Raw genomic sequence first — 16,567 nt, 5'->3', positions numbered from 1 at the left:
CATTGCCTATCCACCGTCAACCCTTTAAGTATCACTCGCCAGTCTATTCTAGCCAATTCACGCCTCATACCATCGAAGTTACCTTTCCTTAAGTTCAGGACCTATTAACTATGTCACTCTCCATCTTAATAAAGAATTGTATCATATTATGGTCACTCTTCCCAAGGAGCCTCGCACAAGGTTGCTAATTAGTTCTTTCTCGTTACACATCACCCAGTCTAGGATGGCCAGCCCTCTAGTTGGTTCTTCGACATATTGGTCTCGAAAACCATCTCTAATACACTCCAGGAAATCCTCCTCCACCATATTGCTACCAGTTTGGTTAGCCCAATCTATATGTAGATTAAAGTCGCCCATAACTGCTGTACCTTTATTGCACACATCCCTAATTTCTTGTTTGATGCTGTCCCCAACCTCACTACTACTGTTTGGTGGTCTGTACACAACTCCCACTGGCGTTTTCTGCCTTTTGGTATTCCGCAGCTCCACCCATACAGATTCCACATCATCCAAGCTAATGTCCTTCCTTACTATTGCGTTAACTTCCTCTTTAACCAGCAACGCTATCCCACCTCCTTTTCCTTTCTGTCTATCCTTCCTGAATGTTGAGTTCCCAGCCTTGGTCAACCTGGAGCCATGCCTCCGTGATGCCAACTATATCATATTCGTTAATTGCTGCCTGCGCAGTTAATTCATCCACCTTATTACGAATACTCCTCGCATTGAGGCACAGAGCTTTCAGGCTTGTCTTTTTAACACAGTTTGCCCTTTTAGAATTTTGCTGCAATGTGGCCCTTTTTGCTTTTTGCCTTGGGTTTCTCTGCCCTCCACTTTTACTTTTCTTCTTTCTATCTTTTGCTTCTGCCCCATTCTACTTCCCTCTGTCTCCCTGCATAGGTTCCCATCCCCCTGCCATATTAGTTTAACCCCTCCCCAACAGCATGAGCAAACACTCCCCCTCGGACATTGGTTCCGGTCCTGCCCGGGTGCAGATCATCCGGTTTGTATTGGTCGAGAATTAGGGGGCATAATCTTAGAATAAGGGGCTGTCCATTTAAAACTGAGATGAGAAGAAATTTCTTCTCTGAGGGTTGTAAATCTGTGGAATTTGCTGCCTCAGAGAGCTGTGGAAGCTGGAACATTGAATAAATTTAAGACAGAAATATAGAGAGTTTCTTAATCGATAAGGGAATAAGGGGTTATGGGGAACGGGTGGGGAAGTGGACCTGAGTCCATGATCGGATCAACCATGATCGTATTAAATGGCGAGCATTAAATTCTTATGTTGGTATAGAAACATAGAAAATAGGTGCAGGAGTAGGCCATTCGGCCCTTCGAGCCTGTACCACCATTCAATATGATCATGGCTTATCATGCAACTTCAGTAACTATGTTCTTACGTAACATAATAATCCTATCCATTTATTAATAACGTTAAACTATTAAGAGATGGGTAGATTATGTGCATTTTATAAATTCTGATTGATCAACAAGAACTATTCCCCAATAAGGCTCAATAATTGGAAGAAATAAGCAGTTGTCTCGTCCCCACTGATATTGGTGCTGTCTGTAAATCATCTTCTTCAGCGGTCCCTCGTCTCGCGAATGATCACTGGGCTGGGTGTCAACATAAAGCATACACAATACTCTCGCACCATCTTGTGTATTAGTCGCTCTCTGTTTCCTATATCAGTTACAAACTATAACCTTACACTCAGCAATTTACCCGCTATACTTGTACAGAGCCTTCTCGATCTTGAGCCAAAGATTAAAAGAAGATAAGAACTAGGAGCAGGAGTAGGCTAGCCGGATCCTTGAGCCTGCTCCGCCCTTTAATATCATGGCTGATCTTCAACCTCAAGTCCACTTTCCCACCTGATTCCTTGATTGCCTTCGAGTCCAAAAATCTATCGATCTCTGTTTTGAATATACTGAACGACTGAGCATCCACAGCCCTCTAGGGTAGAAAATTCCAAAGATTCACAACCCTCCGATTGATGAAAGTTCTCCTCATCTCAGGCCGAAATGGCCAACTCCTTATCCTGAGACTATGCCCCCTAGTTCTGGACTCTTCAGCCAGCGTAAACATTCGCTCAGCATCTAGCCTGACAAACCTTCTTAAGAATTTTATATGTTTCAATGAGATCACTTCTCATTCTTCTAAACTCCAGAATGGTAGAGAAATTGAGGGAGTACAGCGAAGGTTCACCAGACTGATTCCCGGGATGGCAGGACTGACATATGAGGAGAGACTGGATCAACTGGGCCTGTATTCACTGGAGTTTAGAAGGATGAGAGGGGATCTCATAGAAACATATAAAATTCTGACGGGACTAGACAGGTTAGATGCAGGAAGAATGTTCCCGATGTTGGGGAAGTCCAGGGCCAGGGGTCACAGTCTAAGGATAAGGGGTAAGCCATTTAGGACTGAGAGGAGGAGAAACTTCTTCACTCAGAGAGTTGTTAACCTGTGGAATTCCCTGCCGCAGAGAGTTGTTGAGGCCGGTTCATTGGATATATTAGATATGGCCCTTACGGCTAAAGGGATCAAGGGGTATGGAGAGAAAGCAGGAAAGGGGTACTGAGGTGAATGATCAGCCATGATCTTATTGAATGGTGGTGCAGGCTCGAAGGGCCGAATGGCCTACTCCTGCACCTATTTTCTATGTTTTTATACTGTGCAGGTGACAGAAAAGGCCGGACCCTCCACCCCACCCCCCCTCAACTCTGGTAAAATGGCTGGCAAGTTCCCCCTGCTCCATTGGGCCAAAGAATACTTCGTTTCCCCAACCCTATCGGGAAGCAAGGCTGTCCATCAGAGAAAGGGATAACACGGGCCTCTCCCAAACGATTCCCATTGGGAAAAGGCCATGTGATCTGCCCTACCATTAAGGAAAGTCCATATCTAACAGCTGTAGGTGCGCTATTGCAGTTTATATCGATAATCGTTCCATGGCTGAAGTATGACCATGGCTTTTTTGGGCAGTTTATCAATGGAAGGAGGTCAAGGCCTTGGAGAAGGTGCAGAGGAGATTTACTAGAATGGGACCATAGATGAGGGACTTCAGTTACGTGAAAAGACTGGAGATGTTGGGATTGTTCTCCTTAGAGCAGAGAAGATTAAGGGGAGATTTAATACTCAAAAATATGACGGATTTCGATAGAGTAAACCGGGAGAAACTGTTTCCAGTGGCAGAAGGGTCGATAACCAGAGGACACAGATATTTGGCAAAAGGACCAGGGGGAACAGAAGGATAATTTTTATTTTTAAGCAGCAATCTGGAATGCGCTGCCTGAGAGGATGGTGGAAGCAGATTCAATAGTTACTTTCAAAGGGGAATTGGATAAATACTTGAAAGGGGAAAGATATGCAGGCCAAAGGGAAAAACCAGGTGGGGGTCAGACTAATTCGATACCTTTATTAGAGGTGATCCAAAACTCGACTGCCCGTGTCCTAACTCGCACCAAGTCCTGCTCACCCATCACCCCTGTATTCGCTGACCTTCATTGGTTGCGGTTAAGCAACACCTCGATTTCAAAATTCTCAGCCTTTTTTTCCATGGCCTCGTCCCTCCCTATCTCTAATCTCCCCCAGCCCCACAACCCCTCCCCCCGGGTTGTCTGCCCTCCTCTAATTCTGCCACCCTGACCATCCCTGATTATAATCGCTCCACCATCGGTGGCCGTGCCTTTCTGTCGCCTGGGCCCCAAGCTCTGGAACTCCCTCCCCAAACCTCTCCGCCTCTCTTTCCTCCTTCAAAACACTCCTTAAAACATACATCTTTCTACTTATGCGGCTCGGTGTCAAATTATTATCGCAAAATACTCCTGTGAAGCGCCTTGGAATGTTTCACTCCGTTAAAGGCGCTATATACGTACAAGTTGTCGTTAAAGAGCCGGTACAGGCACGATGGGCTGCGTGGCCCCCTTCTGTGCTATATGATTCGATGATAAATGAATCATGGTGTATGATGGCGCTCAAAATAGAAAGGTTCAGAACATTTGATCTATGCAGATTACCGGGGAGTGCCGTGACTGCCTGCAAGATGCTTTCACTGTGAGGTGTTGCGTTCGGTTAATTAAGTGCATGTTGTAAGGCACCAAAAGTCAGACCCATTCAAAGAGAAAATGCCTGAGGTTTGGAAGCAGATTAAATGGTCCCCACATTAAAAACACAAAATGGTTGCAGTTCCACATGTGGGGGCCTTTTATCCAAGGGCTAAACAAATAAAGGGATTGAACACAGAGTTCACCAACTCACATCAGGACTTCCTGTGATTCCAAACGCATAAACATCTGTGGACAGGAACAGATCGGCACATTCATCCGCGAGCTGCTGTTTAGTCCTTGTCTGGACATCAAACAGCGACGCAGTTTACATTATCATCTACAAACCCACTGAGTAAACAAGGAAACCTCCAGCCCAACAGCTTTGGCTTTGCTTAAAGACCCCAATTATCAAATTAACCCTTCGATTACTGGGTTCCATCCCACCACAGACAGACTCAGAGACACACACACACACATACATTCTCACACATAACATAGACACAGACAGGGACACTCACAGACAGACACAGAGACACACACACACACACACACACACACACACACATACAGTCTCACACACACAGATACACACAAACACAGACACAGCGGCCTACTTCTGTACCAGTGACTGGCAGCTGTTGAGTCTGGAGAGACTAATTGAAGTCTCCAGGTCGATTTCAGACATGTGATTACGGTTGCTGATGATGGGCAAAGATTAATAAACAAACTCCTAGTAAAGGATCCCCTCGGAATGAGTGATCATAGTATGATTGAGTTTCAAATTCAGATGGAGGGTGAGAAAGTTGGATCTCTAACCAGCGTACTAAACTTAAATAAAGGAGACTATGAAGGTATGAGGGTAGAGTTGGCTAAAGTGGACTGGGAAAATAGATTGAAGTATGGGACGGTTGATGAACAGTGGTGCACATTTAAGGAGATATTTCACAACTCTCAGGAAAAATATATTCCAGTGAGGCGGAAAGGGTGCAAGGGAAAAGATAGCCATCCGTGGCTAACTAAAGAAATAAAGGATGGTATCCAATTAAAAACAAGGGCATACAAAGTGGCCAAAACTAGTGGGAGGACAGAAGATTGGGAAGCTTTTAAAAGCCAGCAAAGAATGATCAAAAAAATGATTAGAAAAGAGAAGATAGACTATGAAAGTAAACTAGCACAAAATATAAAAAGAGATAGCAAGAGTTTCTATAGGTATATAAAAAGGAAAAGAGTGGCTAAAGTAAATGTTGGTCCCTTAGAGGCCGAGACCGGGGAATTAGTAATGGGGAACATGGAGATGGCAGAAACTCTGAACAAATATTTTGTATCAGTTTTTACAGTAGAGGACACTAACAATATCCCAACAGTGGATAGTCAAGGGGCTATAGGGGGTGTAGGAACAATCACAATCACTAAGGAGGTACTCAGTAAGATAATGGGACTAAAGACAGATAAATCCCCTGGACCTAATGGCTTGCATCCTAGAGTTTTAAGAGAAGTAGCGGCAGGGATAGTGGATGCATTGGTTGTAATTTACCAAACTGGATTCTGGGGAGGTCCCAGCAGATTGGAAAAATACAAATGTAACGAACCCTATTTAAAAAAAAAGAGGCAGACAAAAAGCAGGAAACTATAGACCAGTTAGCCTAACATCTGTGGCTGGGAAAATGTTAGAGTCCATTATTAAAGAAGCAGTAGCAGGACATTTGGAAAAGCAAAATTCGGTCAGGCAGAGTCAGCATGGATTTATGAAGGGGAAGTCATGTTTGACAAATTTGCTGGAATTCTTTAAGAATGCAACGAACAGGGTGGATAAAGGGGAACCAGTGGATGTGGTGTATTTGGACTTCCAGAAGGCATTTGACAAGGTGCCACATAAAAGATTACTGCACAAGATAAAAGTTCACGGGGTTGGGGGTAATATATTAGCATGGATAGAGGATTGGCTAATTAACAGAAAACAGGGAGTCGGGATAAATGGTTCATTCTCGGGTTGGCAATCAGTAACTAGTGGAGTGCCGCAGGGATCAGTGCTGGGTCCTCAACTATTTACAATCTATATTAATGACCTGGAAAAAGGGACAGAGTGTAACGTAGCCAAGTTTGCTGACGATACAAAGATGGGAGGAAAAGCAATGTGTGAAGAGGACACAAAAAATCTGCAAAAGGACATCGACAGGCAAAGTGAGTGGACAAAAATTTGGCAGATGGAGTATAATGTTGGAAAGTGTGAGGTCATGCACTTTAGCAGAAAAAAATCAAAGAGCAAGTTATTATTTAAATGGAGAAAAATTGCAAAGTGCTATATTACAGCGAGACCTGGGGGTCCTGGTGCATGAAACACAAAAGGATAGTATGCAGGTACAGCAAGTGATCAGGAAGGCCAATGGAATCTTGGCCTTTACTGCAAAGGGAATGGAGTATAAAAGCAGGGAAGTCTTGCTCCAGTTATACAGGGTATTGGTGAGGCCACACCTGGAATACTGCGGGCAGTTTTGGTTTCCATGTTTACAAAAGGATATACTTGCTTTGGAGGCAGTTCAGAGAAGGTTCACTAGGTTGATTCCGGGGATGAGGGGGTTGACTTATGAGGAAAGGTTGAGTAGGTTGGGCCTCTACTCATTGGAATTCAGAAGAATGAGAGGTGACCTTATCAAAACGTTTAAGATTATGAGGGGGCTTGACAAGGTGGATGCAGAGAGGATGTTTCCACTGATGGGGGAGACTAGAACTAGGGGACATAATCTTAGAATAAGGGGTCGCCCATTTAAAACTGGGATGAGAAGGAATTTCTTCTCTCAGAGGGTTGTAAATCTGTGGAATTCGCTGCCTCAGAGAGCTGTGGAAGCTGGGACATTGAATAAATTTAAGACAGAGATAGACAGTTTCTTAACAGATAAGGGAATAAGGGGTTATGGGGAGCAGGTAGGGAAGTGGAGCTGAGTCCATGATCGGATCAGCCATGATCGTATTAAATGGCGGAGCAGGCTCGAGGGGCCGTATGGCTTACTCCTGCTCCTATTTCTTATGTTCTTATATTAAGTTGAGAGCATTGAGGCTCTATAGTCTGAAGGAAGTTGATGAATGTTCAGTGGAATTGGCCGCAAAGAAAGTAAGCCTTGCATTTCTATAGCACCTTTCGTGACCTAAAGTGCTTTATGGCCAGTGAAGTACTTTTGGAGTGCAGTCACGGTTGTAATGTGGGAAACGTGGCAGCCAATTTGCGCACAGCAAGATCCCACACACAGCAATGTGATAATGACTAGATAATCTGTTTTAGTGATGTTGGTTGAGGGATAAATATTGGCTCAGGACACCGGGGATAACTCCCCTGCTCTTTTTTGAAATAGTGCCATGGGATCTTTTATGTCCGCCTGAGAGAGCAGACAGGGCCTCGGTTTAACATCTCACCCAAAAGACAGCACCTGTCAGTGCAGCACTCCCTCAGTGGACTATATTCAGCAGACATCTCAAAGCGCTGGAGAAGTACCTCCACAAAATCCTGCAATTCCACTGGGAGGATAGATGCACCAACATCAGTGTCCTCACCCAGGCTAACATCCCCAGTATTGAAGCACTGACCTCACTTGACCAGCTCCGTTGGGCAGGCCACATCGTCCGCATGCCTGACACAAGGCTCCCAAAGCAAGCGCTCTACTCTGAACTCCCACACGGCAAGCGAGCCCCAGGTGGGCAACGGAAAAGTTTCAAGGACACCCTCAAGGCTCCTTGATAAAGTGCAACATCCCCACTGGCACCTGGGAGTCCCTGGCCCAAGACTGCCTAAAGTGGAGGAAGAGTATCTGGGAGGGCGCAGAGCACCTCGAATCTCATCATCGAGAGCAACCAGAAACCAAGCGCAGGCAGCGGAAGAGCGTGCGGCAAACCTGTCCCACCCACCCTTTCCTTCAACCACTGTCTGCCCCACCTGTGAGAGAGACTATAATTCCCGTATTGGACTGTTCAGCCACCTGAGAACTCACTTTTAGAGTGGAAGCAAGTCTTCCTTGGTTTCGAGGGACTGCCTATGGTGATGATGACTCCCTCAGTACTGCACTGGGAGGGTCGACCTGGAATTTGTGCTCCAGTCGCTAGAGTGGGACTTGAACCCACGACCTTCTGACTCAAAGGTGAGAGTGCTACTCACTGTCCTCAGAAGAGTGGATTGGAGTTGGATGATGAATGGAAAGCGTCAATGATCTGTAGTAGCGAGCAGAATGAGAGAGAGACTGCAGCAACTCTGCTCAGTCCTGGAAAGATACAATCGGGGTCCCAGTGACCTAATTTGTTTCATTGCATTGTGACATTTTTTTGTTGTCGGTGCTCGATTGTTAGCAGGACATACTGAGAGTTCTGACAGTGATACTTCCATCATCATCATCATAGGAACAACAGAACTAATAGCGACTGAAAGGAGGCAAGGGTCAGGACTGGCATTTTAGCTTGTGATTTTTGGTGGGAAATCCAAATAAAACTCTTGGGTGCTTCTGACGATTCAAGCATTGGCCTTGTGAAAGTTGAGCTTCCTGAAAAATGTATTTGCAGCTGGATCTTGGCTTTTAACTGTTTCCACTAATGGGAGAGACTAGAACTAGGGGGCATAATCTTAGAATAAGGGGCCGCCCATTTCAAACTGGGATGAGGAGGAATTTCTTCTCTCAGAGGGTTGTAAATCTGTGGAATTCGCTGCCTCAAAGAGCAGTGGACACAGAATCATTGAATAAATTTAAGACAGAGATAGACAGTTTCTGAACCGATAAGGGAATACGGGGTTATGGGGAGCGGGTGGGGAAGTGGACCTGAGTCCATGATCGGATCAGCCATGATCGTATTGGTTATGTATGTAAACGTTGTAACTGTGCAAGACTTGCCACCAGAGGGCGTAACTGTTGGAGGCCCAAGGGTCACCTGCACACCTCGTGCAAGGGAGTGTAAAAACTTGCCTGCCATGCTGCTTAGGCACTCGAGTTGTATTAGAGAGAGACTAAGGTCACATCAGTTTTAGCTCACAGTACTCAGTCTTGTGGAGTTATTCCATACTTAACAGTATTAAATGGTGGAGCAGGCTCGAGGGGCCGTATGGCCTACTCCTGCTTCTATTTCTTATGTTCTTCTGTATAACGGGATATAATGGGATGTTTAGTTTGGCTATCCATTCGATGGCCTCCTGGGATGACGAGTGGAGAAATGAGGTGCCTCCCACAACAGATCTCAGTGGGCAGGTTGGTGTGAGGTATTCCATGGTCGCAGACTCATGGCCACAGTCACATTTCGGGCCGTCGCTCATCTTCCACGTGTGGAGCAGGTGGCCGAATTGCCGTGCTCCGTGCGGATCGGGTCGAGCGCTGCCCACGGTCTTCGAGGAAGGTCGAAGCCGGGGACCTCCGCTGTGGGGGGGGGGGTCAGTGATAAGGTGGTGGTTCTTCACGTTGCGTGCGTCCCACGATTGCGCCCGTTGGGATGGTGGATCGATACCAGCTGCGTGACTGTTGGCTGCTGTTTGCCAGAATGGCCGGTGCAATTTTAAGCCCTTTCGCGGTGGGCTTTTCCAAGTCTTCGTGAACGGGAAAGGTCGGTGTTGCTCAGGAATTTTTCCCATCGCACGGAGCACGGTCGCGTCACGGCGATTGGTGGGCGGGGCAATGTGGGAGAGCACTGGTGAGCCGTTTAGCTGGAGTGGACTTGAGCATCCCAGACACCGCCTTCACATCAGTAAAGAGAGAAGAGTTAAAAGCAATGTCGCCTCTAATATTCTTCCCCTTGGCACGGTATCTCTTCCAGCGACAGCGGCTGGCGTGGGACACCTGCGTGGAGAGAATCATTGATTTTATAGATGATCATAACATGGCGGAGGTATTTAATAAGTACTATGCATTGATCTTTACTAAGGAGAAGGATTTTAATGAGTAGGTGAAGTGGTTGAGTACAAGACGAGTGATCTTATGATGGATAAAAGGAATATTTTAGATAGGCTAAGGAAGACAAACACTGGGACCTGACGGGATGCATCCTAGGATGCCGAGGGAGGCAATTGCCAAGGCCCTCGACATTGTACTTCAGGCTCCAATGTGTGTGGATATGTGCCGAAGGATTGGTGAGCGGCCAATGTCGTCCCCATTATTATAAAGGGAGACAGCTAATCCGGATAATTACAGGAAAGTTAATTTAACATCTGTGGTGGATAAAGTTAGAGTGTGTTTAATTAAAAATGAAATTACCAAGTATCTAGTTAAAGATCAAATAGTTAAAAGTAACCAGCAAATTTCAAAAGGGATGTTCGTGTTTAGTAGAAATGATGATGCAGCCGTGTAGAAATCTTTGAGGATGTAACAGACATGGTGGACAGGGAAGTGTCGTGTACAGGGACTTTAGGAAAGCTTTTGACAAGGTCATCATCATCGGCAGTCCCTGGGAATCGAGGAGGACTTGCTTCCACTCTAAAAATGAGTCCTTAAGTGTCTGAACAGTCCAATAGCAGACCCTGTCACAGGTGGGACAGACAGTGGTTGAGGGAAGGGGAGGGTGGGACTGGTTTGCCGCACGCTCCTTCCGCTGCCTGCGCTTGGTTTCTGCACGCTCTCGGCGACGAGACTCAAGGTGCTCAGCGCCCTCCCGGACGCACTTCCTCCACTCAGGGCGGTCTTTGTGGCCAGGGACTCCCAGGTGACAGTGGGGATGTTGCACTGTATCAGGGAGGCAAGGTACCACACAGAAGATTAGTGGAGCAGATTAAGGCATATGGAATTAGAGGGAGGATAGCAAAAATTGGTTACAAGCGAGAAAACAGTGAGCAGGAGTTAAGGGCAGTTTTTCCCAGAGTGGTTGGAAGCCGGTAATGGTGTCCCACAGGCTTCTGTTCTGGATCACCTGTTACTGTACCCATCGGTGATTTGAATATAGACCTACAACAACAACAACAACTTGTTTATATAGCACCTTTAATGTAGGAAAACGTTCCAAGGCGCTTCACAGGAGTGTTATAAGATAAAACAAATACATTTGACACCGAGCCACTTAAGAAGAAATTACAGATGACCAAAAGCTTGGTCAAAGAGGTAGGTTTGAGGAGGCAAAAGAGGTAGGTTTTAAGGAGGAAAGAGAGATAGAGAGGTGGAGAGGTTTAGGGAGGGAGTTCCAGAGCTTGGGGCCCAGGCAGCTGAAGGCACGGCCACCAACGGTGGAGCGATTATAATCAGGGATGGTCAAGAGGGCAGAATTAGAGGAGTGCAGACATCTCGGGGGAGGGGGAGAGGGGGGGGGGGGGGTGGGAAGAGGGGTTGTGGGGTGGAAGGAGATTACAGAGATAGGGAGGGGTGAGACCATGGAGAGATTTATAATTAAGGAGGAGAATTTTGAAATCGAGGCGTTGCTTAACCGGGAGCCAGTGTAGGTCAGCGAGCACAGGTGGTGGGACTTGGGAATGGATCACCTCTAGTAAAGGTATTGAATTAGTCTGACTGTCCTCCTGCTCTTTCCCCATAGCAGTTAGGACATGGGCTGCCGAGTTTTGGATGACCTCAAGTATAGGTAGGGTAGAATGTGGGAGATCAGCCTGGAGTGCATTGGAAATAGGCGGTTTTAGTTATGCCGTGGATATGTGGCTGGAAGCTCATTTCAGGGTCAAATATGACACCTCGGTTGCGAACAATCTGGTTCTGCCTCAGACAGATGCTAGAGAGAGGGATGGAGTCAGTGGCTCGGGAACGCAGTTTGTGGCAGGGACCGAAGACAGTGGCTTCGGTCTTTCCAATATTTAACTGGAGAAAATTTCTGCTCATCCAGTACTGGATGTGGGATAAGCAGTCTGATAATTTAGAGACCGTGGAGGGGTCGAGAGAAGTGGTGGTGAGGTAGAGCTGGGTGTCGTCCTAGTATACCTAGAGGGAATGGTCTCAAAATTTGCTGATGATACCAGAATAGGAGGTACTAATTCTTTAGAAGACCAAAGGGATATTGATGAGATGGGGGAAATGGGCTAAAAACTGTCAGATGATGCATTTCAGTAAAGAAATGATACTGTGAATGGAAGTAGTGGTGTTGTGGGAGAGCAGAGGTGTGGAGGGACTGGTTTACAGGACATTAACGCAACATATTGGATTAATATGGCTTTAAAAAAAATGAATGGAATTCTAGGTTTTAATCATAAGATGTATAGAATATTATAGAATCATAGAATCTTAAAGCACAGGAGGCGGCCATTGGCCACGTTGACAGAGCCATCCAGTTAGTCCAGCACCACAGCTTTTTCCCCGTAGCCCTGCAAATTAGTCCTCTTCAAGTATATGTCCAATTGTCTACTGAAAGTTCCCATGGAATCTGATTCCACCACCCTTTCCCCCACTCCAGTAAGCAGTGCCGCACTGTCGGAGGTGCCGTCTTTCGGATGAGACATTAAACCGAGGCCCCGTCTGCTCTCTCGGGTGGATGGAAAAGATCCCATGGCACTATTTCGAAGAAGAGCAGGGGAGTTCTCCCCGGTGTCCTGGGGCCAATATTTATCCCTCAAATCAACATCACAAAAACAGATTATCTGGTCATTATCATATTGCTGTTTGTGGGTGTTATGTTCAGAATAACTCCACAAGACTGTACACTGTTAGTTCAAACTGTTGTGACCTTGGTCTCTTTAATGTAACTCCAGAGAGAGGAGGCAGCATGGTAGACTGCCTTTCATACCTGCTTGCCCAGGGTGTGCAGGTGACCCTTGGGTCTCCCACAGGTGCGCCCCCTGGTGGCAAGTCTTACACACATGTATGTGAACATTACCAAACAGTAGGAGTTTGCTGTGCGCAAATTGCCTGCGGCATTTCCTACATTCATCGTAGGCGGTCCCTCGTATCGAGGATGACTTGCTCCCACGCCAAAAAAGAGGATGAGTTCACAGGTGTTTTGAAAGAAGAACCCGAACTACATCCTGAAGGGTGGAAGATGCCTGTGCGTGGATTGTTTTAACGTGTGGTGACCGTTGCACACCAGCCACCTCATGGGCTTGACAGAGCGAGGTCTTGGTCCAGTGGCAAGGGTTAACCAGGACGACTGGAGACCAGCTCTGCTGCACAGACCTAGTGCGCCCACATATCGCAGTGTGGGCTGGGCCCGTGCTGCCCCTGGGCCCCTGGCCCCGAACTCACGCCTCCCCTGGGTCCCGATCACGTTCCTATATTACAACAGTGACTACACTCCAAAAGTACTTCATTGGCTGTAAAGCGCTTTGAGACGTCCGGTGGTCGTGAAAGGCGCTATAAAAATGAAAGTCTTTCTTTTTCTCTGTTTTTTTCAGGTAGTGCGTTGCAGATCTTAACAACCCTGTGTGTGAAAGAAATTCTCCCAATTTCCCCTCTAGTTCTTTTGCCAATTATTTTAAATCTATGACCTCTGGTTACTCACCCACTTGCCAGAGGAAACAGGTTCTCCCTCGTTGCTCCATCAAAACCCCTCATAATTTTGAATACTTCCATTAGGTTTCCCCTTAACCTTCTCTGCTCTAATCTCTCCACATAACTGAAGTCCTCAATCCTGGTATCATCCTGGTAGGCCTCGTCTGTACTCTCTGCAAGGCCTTGACATCCTTCCTAAAATGGGGTAGTTTTAACATAAAAAAGGCTGGGTTTGGAGCGTGGGAGCAGTTAAAAATCAGATTCCTGACCCGAACCCACCCATTTTTGGTTTTAACGGAGGCGGGATGGGAAGCAGTTCAGAGGTGGGCAGCCAACCCCCTGCCAGGAGGCAGGACGTCAATTTAAGTATTACAATGAGCTGGAAGCTGTTTTTAACTGCATGTGGCCGGGTGTGACGCACTTTGCAAAACCCGGCACTTACAGCAAGGCAGGGACTGCTGCATTCAGGAGGCAAGTGCCTTTCTACCTACCTCCTGGATCCAGGGTCCCTGCCTAACCCACTGCCCACGAACGGAGGCACCCTCACGAGGCCTCCGATCACCTTCCCAGCCGCCCCCACCTCGATCATCCTACATAAGAACATAAGAAATAGGAGCAGGAGTAGGCCATATGGCCCCTCGAGCCTGCTCCGCCATTCAATAAGATCATGGCTGATCTGATCATGGACTCAGCTCCACTTCCCTGTCCGCTCCCCATAACCCCTTATCGTTTAAGAAACTGTCTATTTCTGTCTTAAATTTATTCAATGTCCTAGCAGTATAATGTGGATGAATGTGAGGTTATCCACTTTGGGGGCAAAAACATGAAGGCAGAATATTATCTGAATGGTGGCAGATTAGGAAAGGTTGAGGCGCAATGAGACCTGGGGGTCAAGGTTCATCAGTCATTAAAAGTTGGCATGTAGGTACAGCAGACGGTGAAGAAGGCAAATGGTATGTTGGCCTTCATAGCTAGGGGTTTTGAGTATAGGAGCAGGGAGGTCTTACTGCAGTTGTACAGGGCCTTGGTGAGGCCTCACCTGGAATATTGTGTTCAGTTTTGGTCTCCTAATCTGAGGAAGGACGTTCTTGCTATTGAGGGAGTGCAGCGAAGGTTCACCAGACTGATTCCCGGAATGGCGGGCCTGACATATGAGGACAGACTGGATCAACTGGGCCTTTATACACTGGAGTTTAGAAGGATGAGGGGGGATCTCATAGAGACTTACAAGATTCTGATGGGACTGGACAGGTTAGATGCAGGAAGAATGTTCCCGATGATGGGGAAGTCCAGAACCAGGGGACACAGCCTTAGGATAAGGGGTAAGCCATTTAGGACTGAGATGAGGAGAAACTTCTTCACTCAGAGAGTTGTTAACCTGTGGAATTCCCTGCCGCAGAGAGTTGTTGATGCCAGTTCACTGGATATATTCAAGAGGGAGTTAGATATGGCCCTTACGGCTAAAGGGATCAGGGGTATGGAGAGAAAGCAGGAAAGGGGTACTGAGGTGAATGATCAGCCATGATCTTATTGAATGGTGTTGCAGGCTCGAAGGGCTGAATGGCCTACTCTTGCACCTACTTTCTATGTTTCTATGTTTCTCTGTTTCCACAGCTCTCTGAGGCAGCGAATTGCACAGATTTACAACCCTCTGAGAGAAGAAATTTCTCCTCATCTCAGTGTTAAATGGGCGGCCCCTTATTCTAAGATCGTGCCCCCTAGTTCTAATCTCCCCCAGCAGTGGAGGCTAGAACTAGAGGCCACAATCCTCTGGTGGCAAGCCCTGATCTGCACCCACCAAATCAGCATCAGACCGGCCACAAACTCCCGCTTTTCCCCCCCACCATCAGTCGGCCCTGATGTGGCCACCTCTCACCCCCTCCCCACCCAAAGTGATTCCACCCCCCCATCCACTGATGTTGCCGATCTTCTCTTGGCCAACCGCGCATCACCCCCCCACACCCCCCCCTCCCTCCTGGCATCGTTGATCTTCTTCCTCGCCTCCCCCCCCCCCCCACCCCCCGCAGTCCCCCAACGTTGCTGATCTTCTTCCCCCCCCCCCCCCCCCCCCCGGTCCCACAATGTCGCCGATCTCTCGATCGCCCCCCCGTGTGGCCTAGTGCCGCAGGCCTATCCCGCCCACAGCCACCCAGCTTCTCCACCTGGCCGGCTGAGGATGGGAAACCGAGGCCGTGCACGAAAATCAGGCCCTGCCGGAAACCTGGCTTCCCAGGTTTCCGGACCGCCTCCAAGCCACCTGACCCACAACCCGCCCTTCCTCCTTACAATCCGGCCCAATACTCCAGCTGAGATCCAACCAGTGATTTATAAAGATTTAGCATGACTTCCTTGCTTTTGTATTCAATGCTGCTATTTACAAATATAAAAGGCAAAAGATTGATGATGAGCTTGTATAAAACCTTCATCAGACCTCAGTTGGAGGACTGTGTACAGTATTGGCCTCCATGGAAGTCGTCAGGTTGGTTGTGAGGTGCTGCCTGAATTGGGCTTTCTGAGCAAGGTCTTTGAGCGCTCCAGTGTTGATTTTCCTGCGGCAGTATTTCTGTTGCCGTCCGACAACTGAAGAACAAGACCTCAGGAGCAGATGGAATCTCAGCTGAGGCACTAAAGCATGGAGGAAAAACACTATTATCGTGAATCCATGAACTCATTTCTCTTAATTTGGAAGGAGGAGAGCATGCCAGGAGATCTGAGAGACGCCGTAATCGTGACCATCTTCAAGAAAGGTGACAAGTCCGATTGCGGTAATTACAGCAGAGTTTCCCTGCTGTCCGCCACAGGGAAAGCCATGGCAAGAATCCTCCTCAATCCACCTTCTCCCAGTGGCTGAAGAACTCCTCCCAGAGTCGCAATACGGATTCCACCCACTAAGGGGCACAATGGACATGATCTTCACCGCACGTCAAATTCAAGAAAAATGCATGGAGCAGCTACCAGCCTCTGTACATGGCCTTCTTTGACCTCACAAAGGCCTTCAACACTGTCAACCAGGACGGATTATGGAGCGTCATCCTCAAATTCGGCTGCCCTCAAAAGTTTGTCACCATCCTCCGCCTGCTCCACGACGACATGCAAGCCGTGATCCTGACCAACGGATCCACCACAGACCCAATCCACGTTCG

At 47.4% G+C, this 16,567-nt stretch overlaps 1 protein-coding gene across 4 annotated transcripts in view; it reads right to left on the bottom strand.

The window, feature by feature from the left end:
• Positions 1 to 16,567, bottom strand: part of abcb6a (ATP binding cassette subfamily B member 6 (LAN blood group) a) — a 341,190-nt gene that overhangs the window by 118,699 nt on the left and 205,924 nt on the right. The gene's annotated exons all lie outside the window — the stretch shown is intronic.

Source organism: Pristiophorus japonicus, chromosome 3 (genome assembly GCF_044704955.1).
Source record: "Pristiophorus japonicus isolate sPriJap1 chromosome 3, sPriJap1.hap1, whole genome shotgun sequence".
In the NCBI taxonomy this organism is placed as follows: Eukaryota; Metazoa; Chordata; class Chondrichthyes; family Pristiophoridae; genus Pristiophorus; species Pristiophorus japonicus.
This window is presented reverse-complemented; position numbering and strand designations above follow the sequence as displayed.